The following is an 18,159-nucleotide window of genomic DNA, read 5'->3' on the forward strand; positions in this document are numbered from 1 at the left end:
TTCCTTTTCATTGAAAAGACTGCAAATAAAGGAGCTGAATTTTAACTGCCACAGTTCTAGTTGTATTTACTTTTTAGCATATTGAATAGCTAATAATCATTTTGTCAGAAATATATACTGTCCACGGTTGCTTCAAAATTAGTGGACATGTTTGTTTCAACCAACAAAATAAATTCATAAAACTCAAATACTAGAATAAAATTTATAATATTGGATACTTTTTGTTTATTTTAAGTACTTACTCAACATAATCACAGAATGTTTGGCACTTACTATTATTCAGGTTGTTTTCCATAAGTTTGGAATCCCTAAAATTCCTCTCTCAGAACTCCCCAAATCAGAGGCCAATGATTTCAGAGATTTGTCCCTATATAGGGCAAAATGCACGTCTGCTTTACAGTCAAATGGCTTGTTTTAAAAACGGATTTATTCTCAGGTTTTTCTCAGATTGAAATACAAACACACATCAGTGATGGGTATTAAAGAGGGCACGTTCTGCGTAGAGCACTGAGTGTTATGCACAAACAATGAATCATGGAACACTACATCAAAAACTAATGATGTAATGTATGGTAATTAACATAACAACTAAAAAATTTAAAGAAAAAGAAGAAATACAAACACACAAATACAGATTCATAAGTAAATGGATTCTTTTGTGTTTCCCCTTTCTCCACATCCTTGCCAACACCTATGGTTTTTTGTGTTGTTGAATTTAGCCTTTCTGACAGGGGTGAGGTGATATCTCATTACAGTTTTGATTTGTATTTCCCTGATGTTCAGTGATATTGAACATCTTTTCATGTGTCTGTTGGCCATCTGTATTGTCTTCTTTGGAAAAATACCTGTTCATGTCTTCTGCCCATTTGTTAATTGGACTATTCATTTTTGGAGTGTTGACTTTGATAAGTTCTTTACAGATTCTGGATACTAACCTTTTGTCAGATACATACTTGCAAATATCTCCTCCCATTCTGTAGGTTCCCTTTTAGTTTTATTGATTGTTTCCTTTGCTGTGCAGAAGATTTTTTTATTTTGGTGAAGTCCCAATAGTTTATATTTTTGCTTTTGTTTCACTTATTTCAGGAGATATATCTGGAAAGAAATTAATAGGGCTGATGCCTGTGTTCTCCTCTAGGCTTTTGATTGTTTCCTGTCTCATATTTAGGTCTTTCATCCATTTTCAATTTACTTTTGTGTTTGATGTAAGAAAGTGGTCCAGTTTCATTTTTTTGTGCGTTGCTGTCCAGTTGTCCTACCACCATTTGTTGAAGAAAATGTCTTTTTCCCTTTGGATATTCTGTCCTGCTTTGTTGAAGATTAATTGACCATATAGTCGTGGGTCCATTTCTGGGTTTTCTGTTCTGTTCTAGTGATCCATATGTCTATTTTTGTGCCAGTGCCATACCGTTTTGCTTACTACAGCTTGGTAATATAACTTGAAGTCCAGAATTGTGATGCCTCAAGCTTTGCTGTTCCTTTTGAAGATTGCTGTGGCTATTCTGGGTCTTTTGTTATTCTATACAAATTTGAGGATAGTTTGTTCTAGCACTGTGAAAAATGACTTTGGTATTTTCATAGGGATTTCATTAAATGTGTAGATTGCTTTAGGTATAGACATTTTAACAATATTTGTTCTTCCAAACCATGAACATAGGATGTCTTTCCATTTCTTTGTGTCATAATCAATTTCTTTTATCACTTTTTTTTATAGTTTCAGAGTACAGATCTTTCACCCCTCTTTTCTTAGGTTTATTCCTAGGTATCTTATTAATTATGGTGCAATTGTAAATGCGAATGATTTCTTAATTTTTCTTCCTGCTGCTTCATTATTGATATATAGAAATGTAACAGATTTCTGTGTGTTGATTTTGTATCTTTTGACTTTATTGAATTCCGGTATCAGTTCTAGCAGTTTTTGGTGGAATCTTTTGGGTTTCCTTTATAGAATTTCATGTCATCTGCAAATAGTGGAAGTTTTACTTCTTGCTAATTTGTATGCCTTTTATTACTTTTTGTTGTCTGATTGCTGAGTCGAGGACTTCCAGTACTAGGTTAAGTAGCAGTGGTGAGAGCGGACATCCCTGTTTTATTCCTGACCATAGAGGAGAAGCTCTCAATTTTTCCCCATTAAGGGTGATATTAGCTGTGACTCTTTCATATATGGCCTTTATTATGCTGAGGTATGTTCCTTCTAAACCTACTTTGTTGAAGGTTTTTATCATGAACGGTTGTCGTATTTTGTCAAAATTTATTCATTTATTCTTTATATATTTTCCACATTCCCTTTATACTATAAACAGAGAATAACCAGAAGTCTCTTTAAACATCATATAAACTAGGGGGTATAGCTCAGGGGCAGAGAATTTGACTGCAAGCATTATGTAAATTATTCCTTACAAAATCACCAAAATGGCAAAATTACCTCATTTAACCCTATATATGAGTAAAGTCATCATTGAATATTCCTCATTATTTATGACTCTCTGAGAATGTAGAAAAAGTGACATATATTTTAGCATGATTTTAGTTAAAAGCAATAGTTTTACTAATAATTCAAAAATAAAAGGAGTGCCTGGGAGGCTTAGTCAATTAAGCGTCCACCTTCAGTTCAGGTCATGATCTCAGGGTCCTGGGATCAAGCCCCATGTCAGGCTCCCTACTCAGCAGGGGAGTCTGCTTCTCCCTCTGCCTCTATCTGCCCCTCCCTTGCTTGTGTGCATTCTCTCTCTCTCTCTCTCCCTCTCTCTGACAAATAAATAAATAAAATCTTAATTTTTTTTTCAAAAATAAAAGTTAATGTTAAACATTGTCACAATGATTTGGTCCATTTTTCCTATAAAATTTAAGAATGTGGATTGCAAAATCTTAACATGTCGAAATTTTTGTTTGTTTTAATGGACAAATAACATATTTAAAAGATACCAGATTTTAAATAGATGCATATAATTCTATTTTTTTTTTAATGATTTATTTATTGGGCGCCTGGGTGGCTCAGTCGGTTAAGCGACTGCCTTCGGCTCAGGTCATGATCCTGGAGTCCCAGGATCGAGTCCCGCATCAGGCTCCCTGCTCAGCGAGGAGCCTGCTTCTCCCTCTGACCCTCCCCCCTCTCATGTACTCTCTCTCTCTCTCATTCTCACTCGCTCAAAATAAATAAATAAATCTTTAAAAAAATAAAAGATTTATTTATTTGAGAGAGCGAGAATGGGAGAGAGAGTACATGAGAGGGGAGAGGGTCAGAGGGAGAAGCAGACTCCCTCCTGAGCAGGGAGCTGGATGCGGGACTCGATCCCGGGCCTCCAGGATCATGACCTGAACCGAAGGCAGTCGCTTAACCGACTGAGCCACCCAGGTGCCCCAAATACATTTTCATGTAAAGTAGTATGCATTATGATTAAGCCACTCAGTGCTCTAAAATAAAACAAAACCATTTTTATGGATAATTTTCCTGGGGATTTTAATCTCAGATGGCAAGAAAATCATCTCAGGGCAGCCCACAATCAAAAGAGAAGGATTTCTCCCTCTCTCATATGCCCAGCTGCCAGGCTGTAGATCACGAATTTCTCATGATCTCAAAGGTTATGGTTTTTCTGAAGAAAGGCTGTGGTAGATTAGGCATTCATCTCCAAAGAGACCTGTGCATGGTAATCTACTAGATTTTCAGAAAAATGTGTTAAAATGTTTGTTTTGTTTTCTGAGATATCTGTTTTGTATGCATTTGTGATCACATAAGTTAAGTAATAACATAATGTGAAAACATTGTGTTTAATCATACGTAATTATATGTTAATATCATCTGTAGAATAAAAATATATTTACCGTGTTGTCAGAGCCTAACACATTTTGTTTTGTTTTTACATAACATGGAGAATAAAAAGGACAAAAGTTTGTACACTCCTGGGAGATCTTGGGCCATATATTTCAAAAAGAAACTGCAGTCATAAGTTCTTTATCAGTTTTGGATAGTAGCCCTTTATCTGATATATCATTTGCAAATATCTTCTCCCCCTAAATGTGAGACAAGAGTCCATCAAAATCCTAGAGGAGAACACAGGCAGCAACCTCTTCAACCTCAGCCGCAGCAACTTCTTCCTAGAAACATCCCCAAAGGCAAGGGAAGCAAGGGCCAAAATGAACTACTGGGACTTCATCAAGATAAAAAGCTTTTGCTACTATATTCTTCTTTTTCTTAACATATAATGTATTATTTGTTTCAGAGGTACAGGGAAATCAGAGGGGGAGACAAACCATGAGAGACTATGGACTCTGAGAAACAAACTGAGGGTTCTAGAGGGGAGGGAGGTGGAGGGGTGGGTTAGCCTGGTGATGGGTATTAAAGAGGGCACATATAATGGAGCACTGGTGTTACACACAAACAATGAATCATGGAACACTACATCAAAAACTAATGATGTAATGTGTGGTGATTAACATAACATAATAAAATAAAACAAAAAATAAAACAAACAACAAACAAACAAACAAAAAAGATAAAAAGCTTTTGCACAGCAAAGGAAACAGTCAACAAAACCAAAAGACAACCAACAGAATGGGAGGGAAAAAAAAAACTGCAGTCATATTTGTAACAACTCGGGTATTGGTGCTAATGCTCCCATTGTGTTGCGGCCAAACTTAATTGGACTCTAGATTCTTCAGTGAGACATCAGCTATGGCATTTAATGGTGTTTTTTGTTGCTTCTTTTGGTTTTCATGGAAGGAAGGATTTTACAGGAATGTATGGTAAATGAATAGAACACACTAAAGACAAGTTAGCAACGTGAGTGCAGCAGATAGCAAGCTTTGGGATTATAGGATAGCATTCCACCCAATATCTGCTTTTTGAATATTTGGTGTAGAAAAAGAAAAAAGAAGTTAATGACATATTTACCACTATCTTCCCCCTGCAAAGCAAACTGACACTGACACTGTAAGAAATCCCTAAAACACCCTCTGAAAACCAGTCACTCAAGTAATTACAAATATATAATTCCCTGCAAATTCTCTATCAAACATATTCTCCTTGAAATTTTGATTATAATAGGAAAAAATAAAACCTGTATCAGTCCATTATAGGCATGGACTGTAGTCACTAGATATATCTTAATAAGCTTCTCCAAATTTAGGTTGATGGGTATTTAAAACTGCTTTGGGACCACTTATTGAACATTTTAGGAGGAAATATCTTTTGCAGTACATATATTTAGTTTATGACTATGTAGTTACGTATTCTGATACTCTGAGCAAAGTGAATTAAAATATTTAAGCTGCTTTGCATTTCTATCTCATCTACCAGGTGTTTAAGCATCCTGCAGGAACTTGAGGACTCTATTTGTATGTATTTTAAAATTTAAGTATTATACAGCTGTGGATGCACTTGTTTTCTTCTTGCTCACTCAACTAGGTTTCTATCTTCTTAAACACTGTAATTGCATCAGGCATAAGGAATAGAACTTTGAATGAAGCAGTACTCTGTGTATTTGTAAATGTAAAACAGATGTGCAGTAAATATTGTGAGTTTTGAATCAATAGGACACCGTATAAATACAAAAGAATGAAAGAAGAGATATAATCTGTCAGTGATTTTTGCTAAATGTCTCATCAGTAAGGAGAAGGAGCTTCCTTACAGCATTTAATGAACAGCCCTTTGCACATGGTTTTCCTATTACTCCTGGAGAGCAATGAGTCTGCAAACTAAATGTAAGCAAACTTTTAGTCAGTAAGAGGTGTATACATTCATGAAAAACAAATATCAAAATATTTCAAAGGATTTTGGGGACCGAAAGTAAAACTAGGGAAGTATTTTTATAAAAGAAATTTTATAAATTTCAAAACGTATTACTAGTCTTAAACCACTTAAATTATACAATTTATTTTTCAAGTTATTATTATATATAGATAAATCTGGAATATGAAACACATTAAGACAAAATGATTTATATTGTATTTTAGAAAAAAAAGTATTTCATGTTTCTCAAAACATTCTCTTATCCCTTATTTCTCAAAATCTGATGATGGCATCACCTTTCACTGAATAACTCGGGTTCAAAGCCCACACTCTCATCACCTTTATTCAGTCCTTAAGACCTACTAAAGCTACACTTAATTTACGTGAAAGGTTTCTGACTTTCCATGTCCATTGGTCATGATAATTGGCATCAATTGCCTGGCTTATTGTAATAATTTTTAAGTTATTTCTGTACATTTGTTCTCTTTCTATATTAATTTATACTAAAGAGTATCATCTGATTAATATTCCTGAGTGTATACTGACCAGTTGCCCTTGACTTAAAAAATATTTAATTGCTCTCTATTTCCATATGAGTAAGTGGGTCTTTTGACTTGAATTAACATGTGTTCTCTAGCCAATATCAAAAATGTTTCCAATATTATATGATAACATATAAATTACACATTCTGTGTAAGATGAAGTAGATATTGTTCCCTAATTAAACCCATTCTTGCTGCCTTTAAATTATTTCTTTATCAAATTTCTATATAGCTCTTCTATTAAATCATCACAACTTAATTTTTCACTTTTCCCAAATATATATATAAATATATAAAAATATATATACAAATAAAAATTTGTATTTTTAAATTTATCACTACGAATTTTACTATAGTTTTAAAATTGGACATAAGATACGTATATTGATTTTTAGTTTGAGTGTACACATAAATACATATACTATTACATATTCCATAGGTGCAGTTAGAAATTTTAAGAGATGAATAAGGCTGTAATTGTTCTAAGCTTTTCTGATTCACTATGTCTGGATGATCAACTACCTTAAAATATAGGATACTTTTAAACAACAACTATTTTATTATCTGTCACTATTTGGCATTGTGAGTCAGGCATATGGGCAAGGCTCTGCTGGATGAGTTTTTGTTCCATGTGGCATTAATGAAAGTAACAGTGAAGGTCAGCTGGTTGATGGTCTGACCTGGATATCTATATGCATATGTATGTTTCTTGTCTTCTTGGAAGTGACTATAAGTCTTAGCCAAGGTAGAACTATTGACTGATAGTTTAGGCATGTACCTAAACATCCCCATTCATACATGGCAGTCTCAGGGTGGTTGGGCATCTAAATTTTTCAGAGGATGAGAGTGCCAAGAAACCCATTTGGAATATGAAAATCCTCTTATTACTTAGGCTTTGAAATTCCAAAACATCACATCTGTATTATTTTATTGGTAAAAACAAATCACTTATGCTTAATGAGTTTCAAGGTTAGAAGAATGAGACCACACCCCTCAGCAAGAAGGGTATCAAAATTTTAAGGGTACCATTAATGCTAATTAATGTGATGTAATGAACATAAGGCATGCACACTTTTCTCACATGCAAACTTTACCTCTTACAAGGCACAGACTGTTTCATCCTATTGCAGAACTCGCTCATAGTCCAGTATCAGAGCATCTAAATCAGGTCTAAGTTCAAGTACAGACAATAGGATCTATGAACAAGTGTAATTCTTCTCAATCTTCAGACCTCTAAAGAGACGAATTACCCGTACCCTTCCTCTAGGTGCATCTGTGGCCATAACATTTAACGATGACACAGGAAAGGATAACCTCCACTGACCTCTGATTCAAAAAGGGGTAAGCGGTGGGCATATGACAATCACTGCTGCACAGCAATTCTGGAATCCTTTTGGACATGCGTTGCCAGTTATCTAGTTAGGGCACCCTGGGAATAATTCCTCAAGTTTTTTGGCTCTATTCTCTGGGCTTTGTTCTGTCTCTTGGTATATCCTTATTTTGTTCCAAAAGAAATAACCATTTGCAGCTGAGTAGATCTCTTAGATTACTCCCCATCCTTAGATGTTTAGGGGCCCCCTGTGCTGCTTTTAACTCTGTAAGGTCTCTGTCTCAGTAAAAACTGATGGTACTTATGCCAATATGATTTTCTTAAAAAATTGTGAAGTTACTCTGAATTTTATTGGGCTTAACATCATTAGACAATGACGCATTCACAAATTTCTTTGAAATAGGTCTCTCTCCAGAAGAGACTAAGAGTTAGATTATTGTGGGAAAATGGGACTTTAAAATACTTTTATAAGAGACTCATTTGCTTATGGGTCTGTCTCCTTTTAAAATGTTTTGGGGTCTAAAGTGATTTCCAGCAACACTCTTTTTTTTAAGATTTTATTTATTTGAGAGAGAGAGAGAAACAGCATGAGAGGGGAGAGGGTCAGAGGGAGAAGAAGACTCCCCGCTGAGCAGGGAGCCTGATGTGGGACTGGATCCCAGGATTCTGGGATCATGACCTGAGCAGAAGGCAGTCGCTTAACCAACTGAGCCACCCAGGCACCCTCCAGCAACACTCTTGATATGATTTTAGCCTGAGTCTATTTTTTATTTTGAGAATTTTTGCCATCTAGAGAATTTGAAAATAAAAGCTTGTCTTCATAAAACCTATCAAGTGTTATTTCATTTATCTTCTAAATTTTCCTTGAAAATTGGACTGTTCATTTATGTTTTTAGTCTCATCTCTCTATCCCCATATTATCAAACAGCGAAAAGAAATCAGTTGGTATGTTAAACCTATTGCTTGAATACCTCCTTAGCTTAATCTGCCATTTCTCTATAGATTCAACGTTTTTCCCCACTATCAGTAACAATTATCTTTTTCAGTCAGCATTTCTAATAATGTCTGAGAATTTTTCATCTTCCATTAATAGTCTCCTTGAGATAGTCTACTTGCAATTCCCTCAAGTTTTCCAGCTTTTCCCCATTGCTGAATCCCAAAGACAGTATCACATTTTAAAAATTTCCATTACAAAGCATCCCTCTTCTATTCAAATCCATTCCCGTTTTCTATTGTTCTATAAAAACTACGTCAAACTTATTGGCTTATAGCAACAAATACTATATATCACAATTTAATGATTTAAGATTTTGGTCAGGGGTTGGTAGGATGATTCTCTTGTTTCATGTGGCATCAACAAAGGTCACTCAATGGTATTCAGTGGATCTATGGACTCTACTGTCCAAGATCATTTCATTCACATGTCTGGCCTCTAGGCAGGGCAACATGGATGACTGGGCCCAGCTGGAACTACTGACCAAAGTACCTACATGTTACTTTCAGGCATAATGATTTGGGGATAATGAAAGTCATTATACCATGGATTAAGATGCACAGAGAATGTCCTAAGAGACTAAAGTGAAAACCACAAGGCTTCTTATACCTCAGCCTGAGAAGTTCTGGAATGTTCCTTCTTTCACATTCTGTTGGTCAAGCAAAATCATAAAGTCCTGTCCAGGAGCAAAGAGAATGAAAGAATCTACTTCTCCATAAGGTAAGTAATATAATCTTACTACCAGACTGAATCTACAGTATAAACCATAGGTTTAAATACTTGGAAACTCCTTACTTCTCATCAGATATTCTGTCACCATCTCTAAGAATCAGATTTTGAAATGAAAATAGGATTATTAGGGATTACTTTGGGAATAAAACCCTGTGAAGAGAAAAAAAGAAAGCAAAAATTAGCAATGGAGAAGTTGAACTGGGATGCAATCTCATTGAACACCTCAGCTAACACTATGGGAGTTCAGAAAAAGGGTTGTCTCTATAGAGCAGTTTGAGTTGGGGAGATAATTTAAGGGTTCTCTGCTGGAAGCACTCCCAGTAACTGTGGTAATAAGTTATTCATTCCTAAAGGGAGAATTACAGTCCAACACATGTCTACATCCAGAACATATTCACCATGTAATTTCTCTAAAGAGGTAAAAGTGCTAATCTGTATAACACTCAGCAGCCATGATTGAATAGGTAATAATGAACCAGGTGAACAAGTATTAAAAGAGTACTGTCTTTTTTTTCAGAATGAGTGTAATTCACAATAAGAAGTTAAGATTTATAGGTTCAAATAGCAAAATTTGTTAACTAAAACTATTATATTCTTTCTAAATATACCATGTAAGTTGTGATCAGTTACCACAGTGTACTTAATCCAATTAAAACTCTTTTATTCATGAACTTTAAAGTGAGCAACGTTGGATTATTTTTCCTTTTTTTTTTTATAAAACTGTGTTAAGAATTACTTTATATTCTTTTTGCTATTCCATCCCTTTTTTTATCTGACAAGAGTATGAATAAAAGATATTCCTAATTAATACCTTATTTTCTTTCCATATATTTTCTATTCATCAAGTTAGGGTGCCTAAAAAGAAAAGATGCTGGACAGTTAACAAATAGCAGCAAACATAAAAGGTGACACTAGATATAATCAACTTTACAGTATCTGAGGGAAAAAAATTTGGTGTACTTGTTAAACCTCATATAAACCTTTATATACAATAAATCCCTGAAAAATGTTACAATCTGGGAATGACATTATTATTTGTTTGTTTCAGAGAAATATTCAAATGTTTTTTAAAGAAAAGTATTAGCATGAGTTCACAAGTAACTCTACTACTCAAGTCTCTTATTTACAAATTTGAAATAAATTTTAGGCAAGGAGACTTTTAAAACATTTAATATGATGTGACTTCTTGCTAAGGAATAAAATGTAACTTGGTAGATGCCGTCAAACTGTAAGTCCCTTTTTATGACTCCGTGGTGTGTGTGTGTGTGTGTGTGTGTGTGTGTGTGTGTGTGTGTGTGTGTTTTAAAATTAGAAGGCAAGGCTGTTTTTAAATACTAACAATGATGTAGCAAATTAACTAGTTTCTCTTTAACATGTCTTTTTCAATTGAAATCGATGTTTTTAATGTCTTTATAGATGTCAATTTTCACTAGGATAGGTAATTTACTGTTAAAAATACATAAAAGTATGTTGTTGTTAAATCTGGAGAAAAAGACAGGAGAAACATCTGAGTCATACTCTTCAAAAAAAGCAAGCAAAAGAGAGAAATATTGGAGTACTGGACTCTATTTTTGCACCCATCCAGAGCTACTAGGCTCCTACGGTTCTCTCCATCCTTTCCTCTCAGAGTAGGTACTTTCAATGTATGAGCCCAATTCCACATGGTTCTACAGACCTGGGAGAACCCATACGTGGTGCAGATTGACAAGGTAGACCACTGCATGGGTCACAGCTATATGAGCACTTGGAGAAGGCTCTGACTTCCCTAAGGCGGCCAGGAGGTGCCAGATCAAGAATGTAGAAGTTCAGAGAAGTTAACACCTGGTGGAGACTTGACCAGTAAGATTCTGCATTCAAGAAGGGGCCAGAAAATAAATTTCTTGCCCTTCCTACTTCTAACCAATGGTTTGGAGATGCAGGGATTCCATGTGGTCTTGCTGGAGATGTCCCACGAAATCTAATATGAGTGCTGTTTTGTGAAGCTGTGGTCAGTACACTAATACGTCACCATGTATTTGATTTTTCTCCTTCTGTGGTCCCGTTTCTTTTCCTTCCATGCTTATATGTTTTCTTCAGAATCCAGATTAACAAAGAAAAATAATCAGAATATTTGTATATTCCTCCAAGATGCCTGCTTTGAAGTAATATACTGCCTTATGTTTTAAAATCTTTGACTTTTTATTTTAAAAATGTTCCCATTTTCTTGTAGTCATACTTCATACATATGAAAATAAATATTATTATCGTAAAGTACTAGTGCACATTTTAAGCAATTTTTCCCAGTTTTCAAAAGTAATTCATAATGCTAATTTTATAATTCTTGTGGGATGTAATATAAGAAATTAACTTCACTACAGATAGGACACTTTAAATATTTATGAGTAATATTGAGATTTTATTTGTGATCATAACCTACATGTATAGATTTGTATTCTACATGAGACCAGGGAAACTCTTCATCTTCTTTTTTTTTAAGATTTTATTTATTTATTTTAGAGACAGAGAGCACACACATGCACATGTACACAATAAGGAGAGGTTGGGGGAAGGAGGAGAGGGAGAGAGATGGGGAGAGAATCTGAAGCAGACTGTGCGTTCAGCATGGAGCCCCATGCAGGGCTTGATCCTATGACCACAAGATCATGACCTGAGCAGAAACCAAGAGTCACATGCTTAACCAACTGCGCCACCCAGGAGTCCCAAAACCATTCATCTTAATCATTTTTCTTCAGTGCCTAACAATGTGTTTGCCCCTAGGAAAGAGAATATATTAAATCAATAAATTCAACACCTTACATATTTAGAGTCAAATCTATTGCTACAGTTCTCATTCACTGATTGTTCCCATTAATCAAACTTCTACTTGTTTTGATTAATCAAAACAATTGATCTCTCAGTAATTCTCAGTTTTGTATGTGGGTAATTTATATTGAGGTTAATACAAATGTGAAATATATTACAGAGGCTAATCAGTACCCAATAACCACATATTTAAAAATATTGATTTCAGAAATCTTAGTATATTGATTTCTGCAAAATTAGTCCTCTCTGAGCAGAGGGATGTTGTATCTAGGCCAGTTATTTTCCTGCATTTCTATTCCTAGATTCCAAGACTCCTACTCAATCCTAAATATGCGACTTTTTATTGACAAGGCCACTAAAATATTTGACATTTATTCAACACCATGCTTAACAATATTTAGCTCTTTTTCAAATTTGAAGTGAATATAACAGGGTTAAATTTAAATATATTTTAGGAAAAAGACTTTTTAAATTAACAGTTGATAAAGAATGATAAAAAAGATACACATTTTTGTTTTTCTAAAAACACTCTGACACTCTTGTTTCAAATCTAAATATTTTGTTATTTAGTACAAAAACTCAATTCCTGTATTAAATTTATATCAATTCACTGAAGGGAGATACCTGTAAATTAGAGAACAAAATTAGGAAAAAAATAATGCTTATGTTCAAAATTGTCAGTATTAATATTACTTCATTCATAGTTTGAAGAAAATAATTTTAAGGACTGTTATTAAAATTTATTCTTTAAATCATTTATTTTATCAAATAAATGGAGTTATATGCAGATATCTACTCATGTGTCTAGTTAAATACATATCTGTAAGTCAATATACACAAAATCATCTTTAATTGTAACACATAAAACTGTTCATATAAGTTCTAAATCTATTATTTGTAAGGCATGTGAAAATCTGTTCATAAGTATTCATCTTTAAACACAAATCACTATGCCAAAGGTTATAACACATGAAAGTCTTCATCTGAACAAACTATTTTCTTGAAATTTATCATGATCCTGTTTTGAATCATTTATTAAAAAAACAAAGTTGGTGCAACAGAGCAAATTGACTATATATATGTCCTATCTCTCTCTCTCTCTCTCTCTCTCTCTCTCTCTCTCTCTATATATATATATATATCATATATATGTATACACACACACACACACACACACATATATGACTTTTCCTCCCAACACTATTAAAACAAAAGTAAAGGGGTATTGTTTTTTAAGGAAGAAAAGAGGGTAAGATTGAACATATTAGAACAAAGAGAATGAGAAAAGAAACATGGTCAGACAATGAATGTCACCAGAGTTTGGGGAAGATGGAAATCACCTAGATGAGGAGACTGAGCAGGGTTTAGGTACCACAACACAATAGGCTAAAGGGATAGTTGGTCTTAAGAAAGAATTATGTTCACCCAAATCGATTCCTGAAAGGAACTCAAAGTAATCAGTCCAGAGGTAATGTGGAAACTGGTATTGAGGCTGAAATTTGAGAAATTTAATAAAAGCAATTCTGTAGTGTGGCTACAAAAGCTGGTCCCTCTCTAACGTCTAGGAGGCAAAGAGTAGTAAACTGGTATTTTCTGCAGAAGAAAAAGGCTAGACTCTTCATTTGCTAAACCTTATACATTGTTGTGTGGGTGGAACATAGGGCTATAAAAGGAGATGACTAGAAATTGGCATACTCCTTGGTGGGCTCACCTCTGTCCCCCTTACCCTTTCTATTCCCGGAACACTGAGAGCCAGAGACATTCCTTCCTCATGGGAGACATTAAGCAGCACCTGTAAAAAGATAGGCACTTACTTACATTTGAGGGTGTGGAGCACACAACAAAATGGCCTGATTGCTATCTGATAAATTCTTCCATTCAAAAGTCAGGCACAAAACTCTAGGGTATGTAGAAATTAAACCACTTCAATATTAATCTTTAAAATGTTCATTTATAAATGATACATGTTATAAGACAAACTTCTCCTATCACTGTTGAACTCTATCATATTATCTTGCTTTATTCTTTTTAAAGTTCATACAAAAACCTGGAATTGCTTTCCTTCTTTATTTGATTTATTGTCTCTACCTCAATATGATAAAATCTTCCTGAATTAGGAGGCACTGTCTACCTTGTTCACTTCAACAGTATCAAATGGAGTCATCCTGGAATGGGAAGGAAGCTACTATTTATTGTGGATTTTCTAGATGAAATAAAGATTTCTCTATGGGACATGGGTGAAAATAAGGAGCTAGTCTTGTAAAATATGTGGGTAGCAGAGAGCTCAAGAATAAATAGAAAAGTAAACACAAATGTCCTGGGGCATAATCTAATGGATAAAAGGGTTGTGTGGCTATAGCAGAGTGAATAAAGTAGAAAATAGAATGACACAAGTAGAAAAGAGGTAAGCAGAGTCCAGGTAATTTAGTTAGGCATTTCATGACACCAAAAGTCTTCGAGATTGGCCTCAGCTTATTCCCATTTCCTTAAAAAATTACATTATATAAATTATTGCATTTGTTACAACATTGCTTTAGAATATTTTCTTTACAATATATCTTAAACAACCCAGAAAACCACCTTCCCTCCTTATTTAAGAAAGTAATCACAGGTTTTTCCCTACAATTTTTGCTTTCCCCCCACCAAGATTGCAATGTATTCTATCCCCTCTTCTAACATTTCCTGACGCAGGGTAAATTAGCGGTGACAGTATACAATCATACCTCCATTATTCTATTTGATGCAGCATTAATAACAGACATGCCTCCCTCTAATTTTTAGTAGCAACATTAAAAGGCAAACTGGTGCAATTTTTGAACAAAATGTATCACCGTGACTTGCCAAGAGTAACATATTTTATTTGTTGCAATAATGTGTAATTTATACTCTAAGGAGTATGCATAAGGTATATCCTTATGGGACGTAAGAACATAGGCATTTTTTTCATTTGCATTCACTTTCCCAAAAGGGAGAATATAATTAAACAATTTATGGCTGTTAAGGAGTCTTCAAGCCTATGAAGGAAACTATAGCCAATGACCATCTTGGCCAATACTTTGCTGTGTTCTGCAGTGTGATGACTAGACGTAGTCATAATAAATAATATTTCTAGTCATGTACTGAACCACAGCTTGTGAATTCTTGTTGCAGTGATAAAGGTGAACCTACAGAGTATGATGTGAACTTTACCTGAAACTAGAAATCCAGAAATATCTCTCCAGGACAGAACCTCTCTGTCCAGTACCCGCACCCCGAGTCCCATCATTGTGTGATATATAGCATGTTGATCTCTAAAGCAGAATCTGCCCTGAAGGCCATAAGCATAATAGTTTCATTTTGCTGTGTCTCTCTGGAGCCAAATTTTACCCATTCCTAATGTGCCATTTTATAGACTCAGGTACTGAAAAGGTTTACAAAGTGGCAGGAAATAAAAGAGTTCACATCAAAGCCTGTATCTAATGATAGGAGCTTTACCCTGAGGATTTGCTTGCCTTCAAGGGAGAACATCAGAGTAATTGGAAGATTTTTGAGGTATACTGTAATGAAAATAAGAGACTGATCTACATCAGTGCAATCCTGGGGTTTTTTACTTGGCGCATCCTTCTTATTGCCTTGCGTGCCAATGTACAGCATTGTCCTGAGTGCACTTTTTCCATTGCAAATTTTTGTGCTTGATGAAAATTTACAACATTGGGACTTTGACTTGTGAAAATAGCTTCTGTTATGCAAATTTTGGTTTTAGAACCTGAGCCAGAGCAGAAAAAAGAAAAAACTCCCCAGAGGCTGAGTTGTCCGGTTCCGATGATAAAATTCTTAGACTATCTATCCATTTTAGAGTTTGTAATTTTCAGTATTCTTGCCCTGAATGGAGTATTTCAAAAATAAAATACTATGGAGGCAAAGCTCAAGGGTTTCCACATTGAAAAGTAAAACCTCAATCAGTTAAAAATGAAAATATTTTATGAGAGTACATTTATTCATATACTAAACATTAAATTCATATAATAAATAAGATGTAAACTCTCAAGCAACTGAAAAATTAAATGAATAAAAAATATTTAATATTCATCCAAATTATTTCAAAACACAATGGAAAATGATAACAGTAAGAGAAATGCAAATGCAAATCTATGGCATTCCAGAATTTGTATACCTTCTTTTGAACTAAGGAATCTGAGACAGCCTATGGAAGGTGTAGAAAAATAATCATTTAAGCAAAGAACTAGCCATCACTAATATTTGAAGCCCCACACGTATAGCAAATATACCCATGAAGCTCCAGTGGCTAGCACCATTCACATTAAGAAAATTTTCGCCATCTCTCTTGCAACATGCATGGTCTTTATATCTAGTACTTCTACACGTGTGTCAGTTAGTTACCTTTATAAAGCAGAGTGAATTTCAAACTTCTTAACAAGGCCTACACCAGCCTCAAGGGATTTTTACCCACCGGATCCTGACCCTTGTCTTCTGCACGGCTTTTCTATTTACCCTTTTACTTTCTGCTATTCTTTTATTTGCAAAACCGGTTCCTTCTCCTCATTTAGGTCTTAACTCAAATGTCAACTCATCTTAGAAATCTTCCCGGACAATCTGCCATAAATTTTTATCCCTTCCTTCTACCCTAGTTGTGCTCTACTGCATTATACTGATTCATTCATTTTAAAGCCATATAAGCATTTGAAAACATTTTCCTTATTCATTTGATTACTTATTATATCTATTACCTTGGATAGTAGTTTCATTAGTTCAGGACTCCTTTGTCCTTTTGCATTGCAACTGTATAGGATACAGCATAGCTACTCAATAAATATTTGTTTAATGAATATGTATCTACATATCTCCTCCCCCCTTTTGTATTGCTCTTGAATTATCCACTTCCCAGTCTTCTCCATGCATAAAAAGATTTCCTATTTTCCACAATATGTGTTTGGTGAGAGTATCAGTTTGAAAACAATTTTAGAGCAATCAAATCTGAGAAGGCAAATAAACCAAATGTGAAGCTGATGAGTAAATTCTACACCTTTCCCTGAACAAGGTGAGGTGTTACACAGCAGAAAAGGGAATGGTCTTTGCCATCAATCATACCAGGTTTGAATTTTACCTTTGTGTGATTTGAAAAAGTTATGCTCTTTGAAACTCCATCTCTCATCTGAAAGATGAAAAGTGTATAATAACACCTTTTCCTGCTGTGAGAATTAAATGAATTAATTTACATGAAGACATATATCAAAAAGCTTTCTGATACATAGTTGATATTCAATAAAAATTTCCTTCTTTCTTTCCCCCTTTGCTTCACTCCTGCAGGCTAATCAAAGTTCCAAACTAGAGTCAGAATTCTAATTTGCTTTAAGCCTACAGGGTGATGCCTAATAAGCCTGAAGGTAAACCATTTTGCCTTGGGCCTGCCAAGCAAGTATCATTATAGATGACTGCCTTAGAAAAATTGGAGTTATAAATGCAGCACAAGAGGGAATGTTCATTAAATTAATGTCTACATCTTAATTTAAGAAAGCTAATTGATTTATGAAGAAAAAAACTCCTTGAATGTCTGGTCTTGAAAGATATAATGCAAGTGTAAAAATATTTAAACAGAAATAATGAATATCCTTGAGATTTTCAATGTATTTTCACACAATAAAACCTATGTTTTCCTTTAATTATTTTATAGTCTTCCATATGTTTGAATATATTTCTATTTTCATCTAGTATTTTTGTTTTGCCTGCCTTCCTTCCTTCCTTCCCTCTTTCCTTTTTTCTTTTTTCTTTCTTTCTTTTTCTTTTTTTCTCTCTTTCTCTTTCATCCTAAAAGTCATATATCTATTCTTTACATCAAATAATGAGTTTTTGGATCCATTTGTTTTCCAAATTCATTTACTTGTTTTCTATTTCATTAATTTCAGCTTTTATTCTCATTGTTTTTCTTCTCCTACTTTTGGTTATCTTTACTGGTTTATTATTATTCTTGTTAAATTTATGTGTACTGACTAAGGTCTTTCTAATAATGTGTTGGAGAAATGCAATTAAAAAG

The sequence above is a fragment of the Callorhinus ursinus genome, unplaced genomic scaffold, assembly GCF_003265705.2.
Source record: "Callorhinus ursinus isolate GAN/ISIS: 27379988/994484 unplaced genomic scaffold, GSC_fseal_2.0 scaffold4, whole genome shotgun sequence".
In the NCBI taxonomy this organism is placed as follows: Eukaryota; Metazoa; Chordata; class Mammalia; order Carnivora; family Otariidae; genus Callorhinus; species Callorhinus ursinus.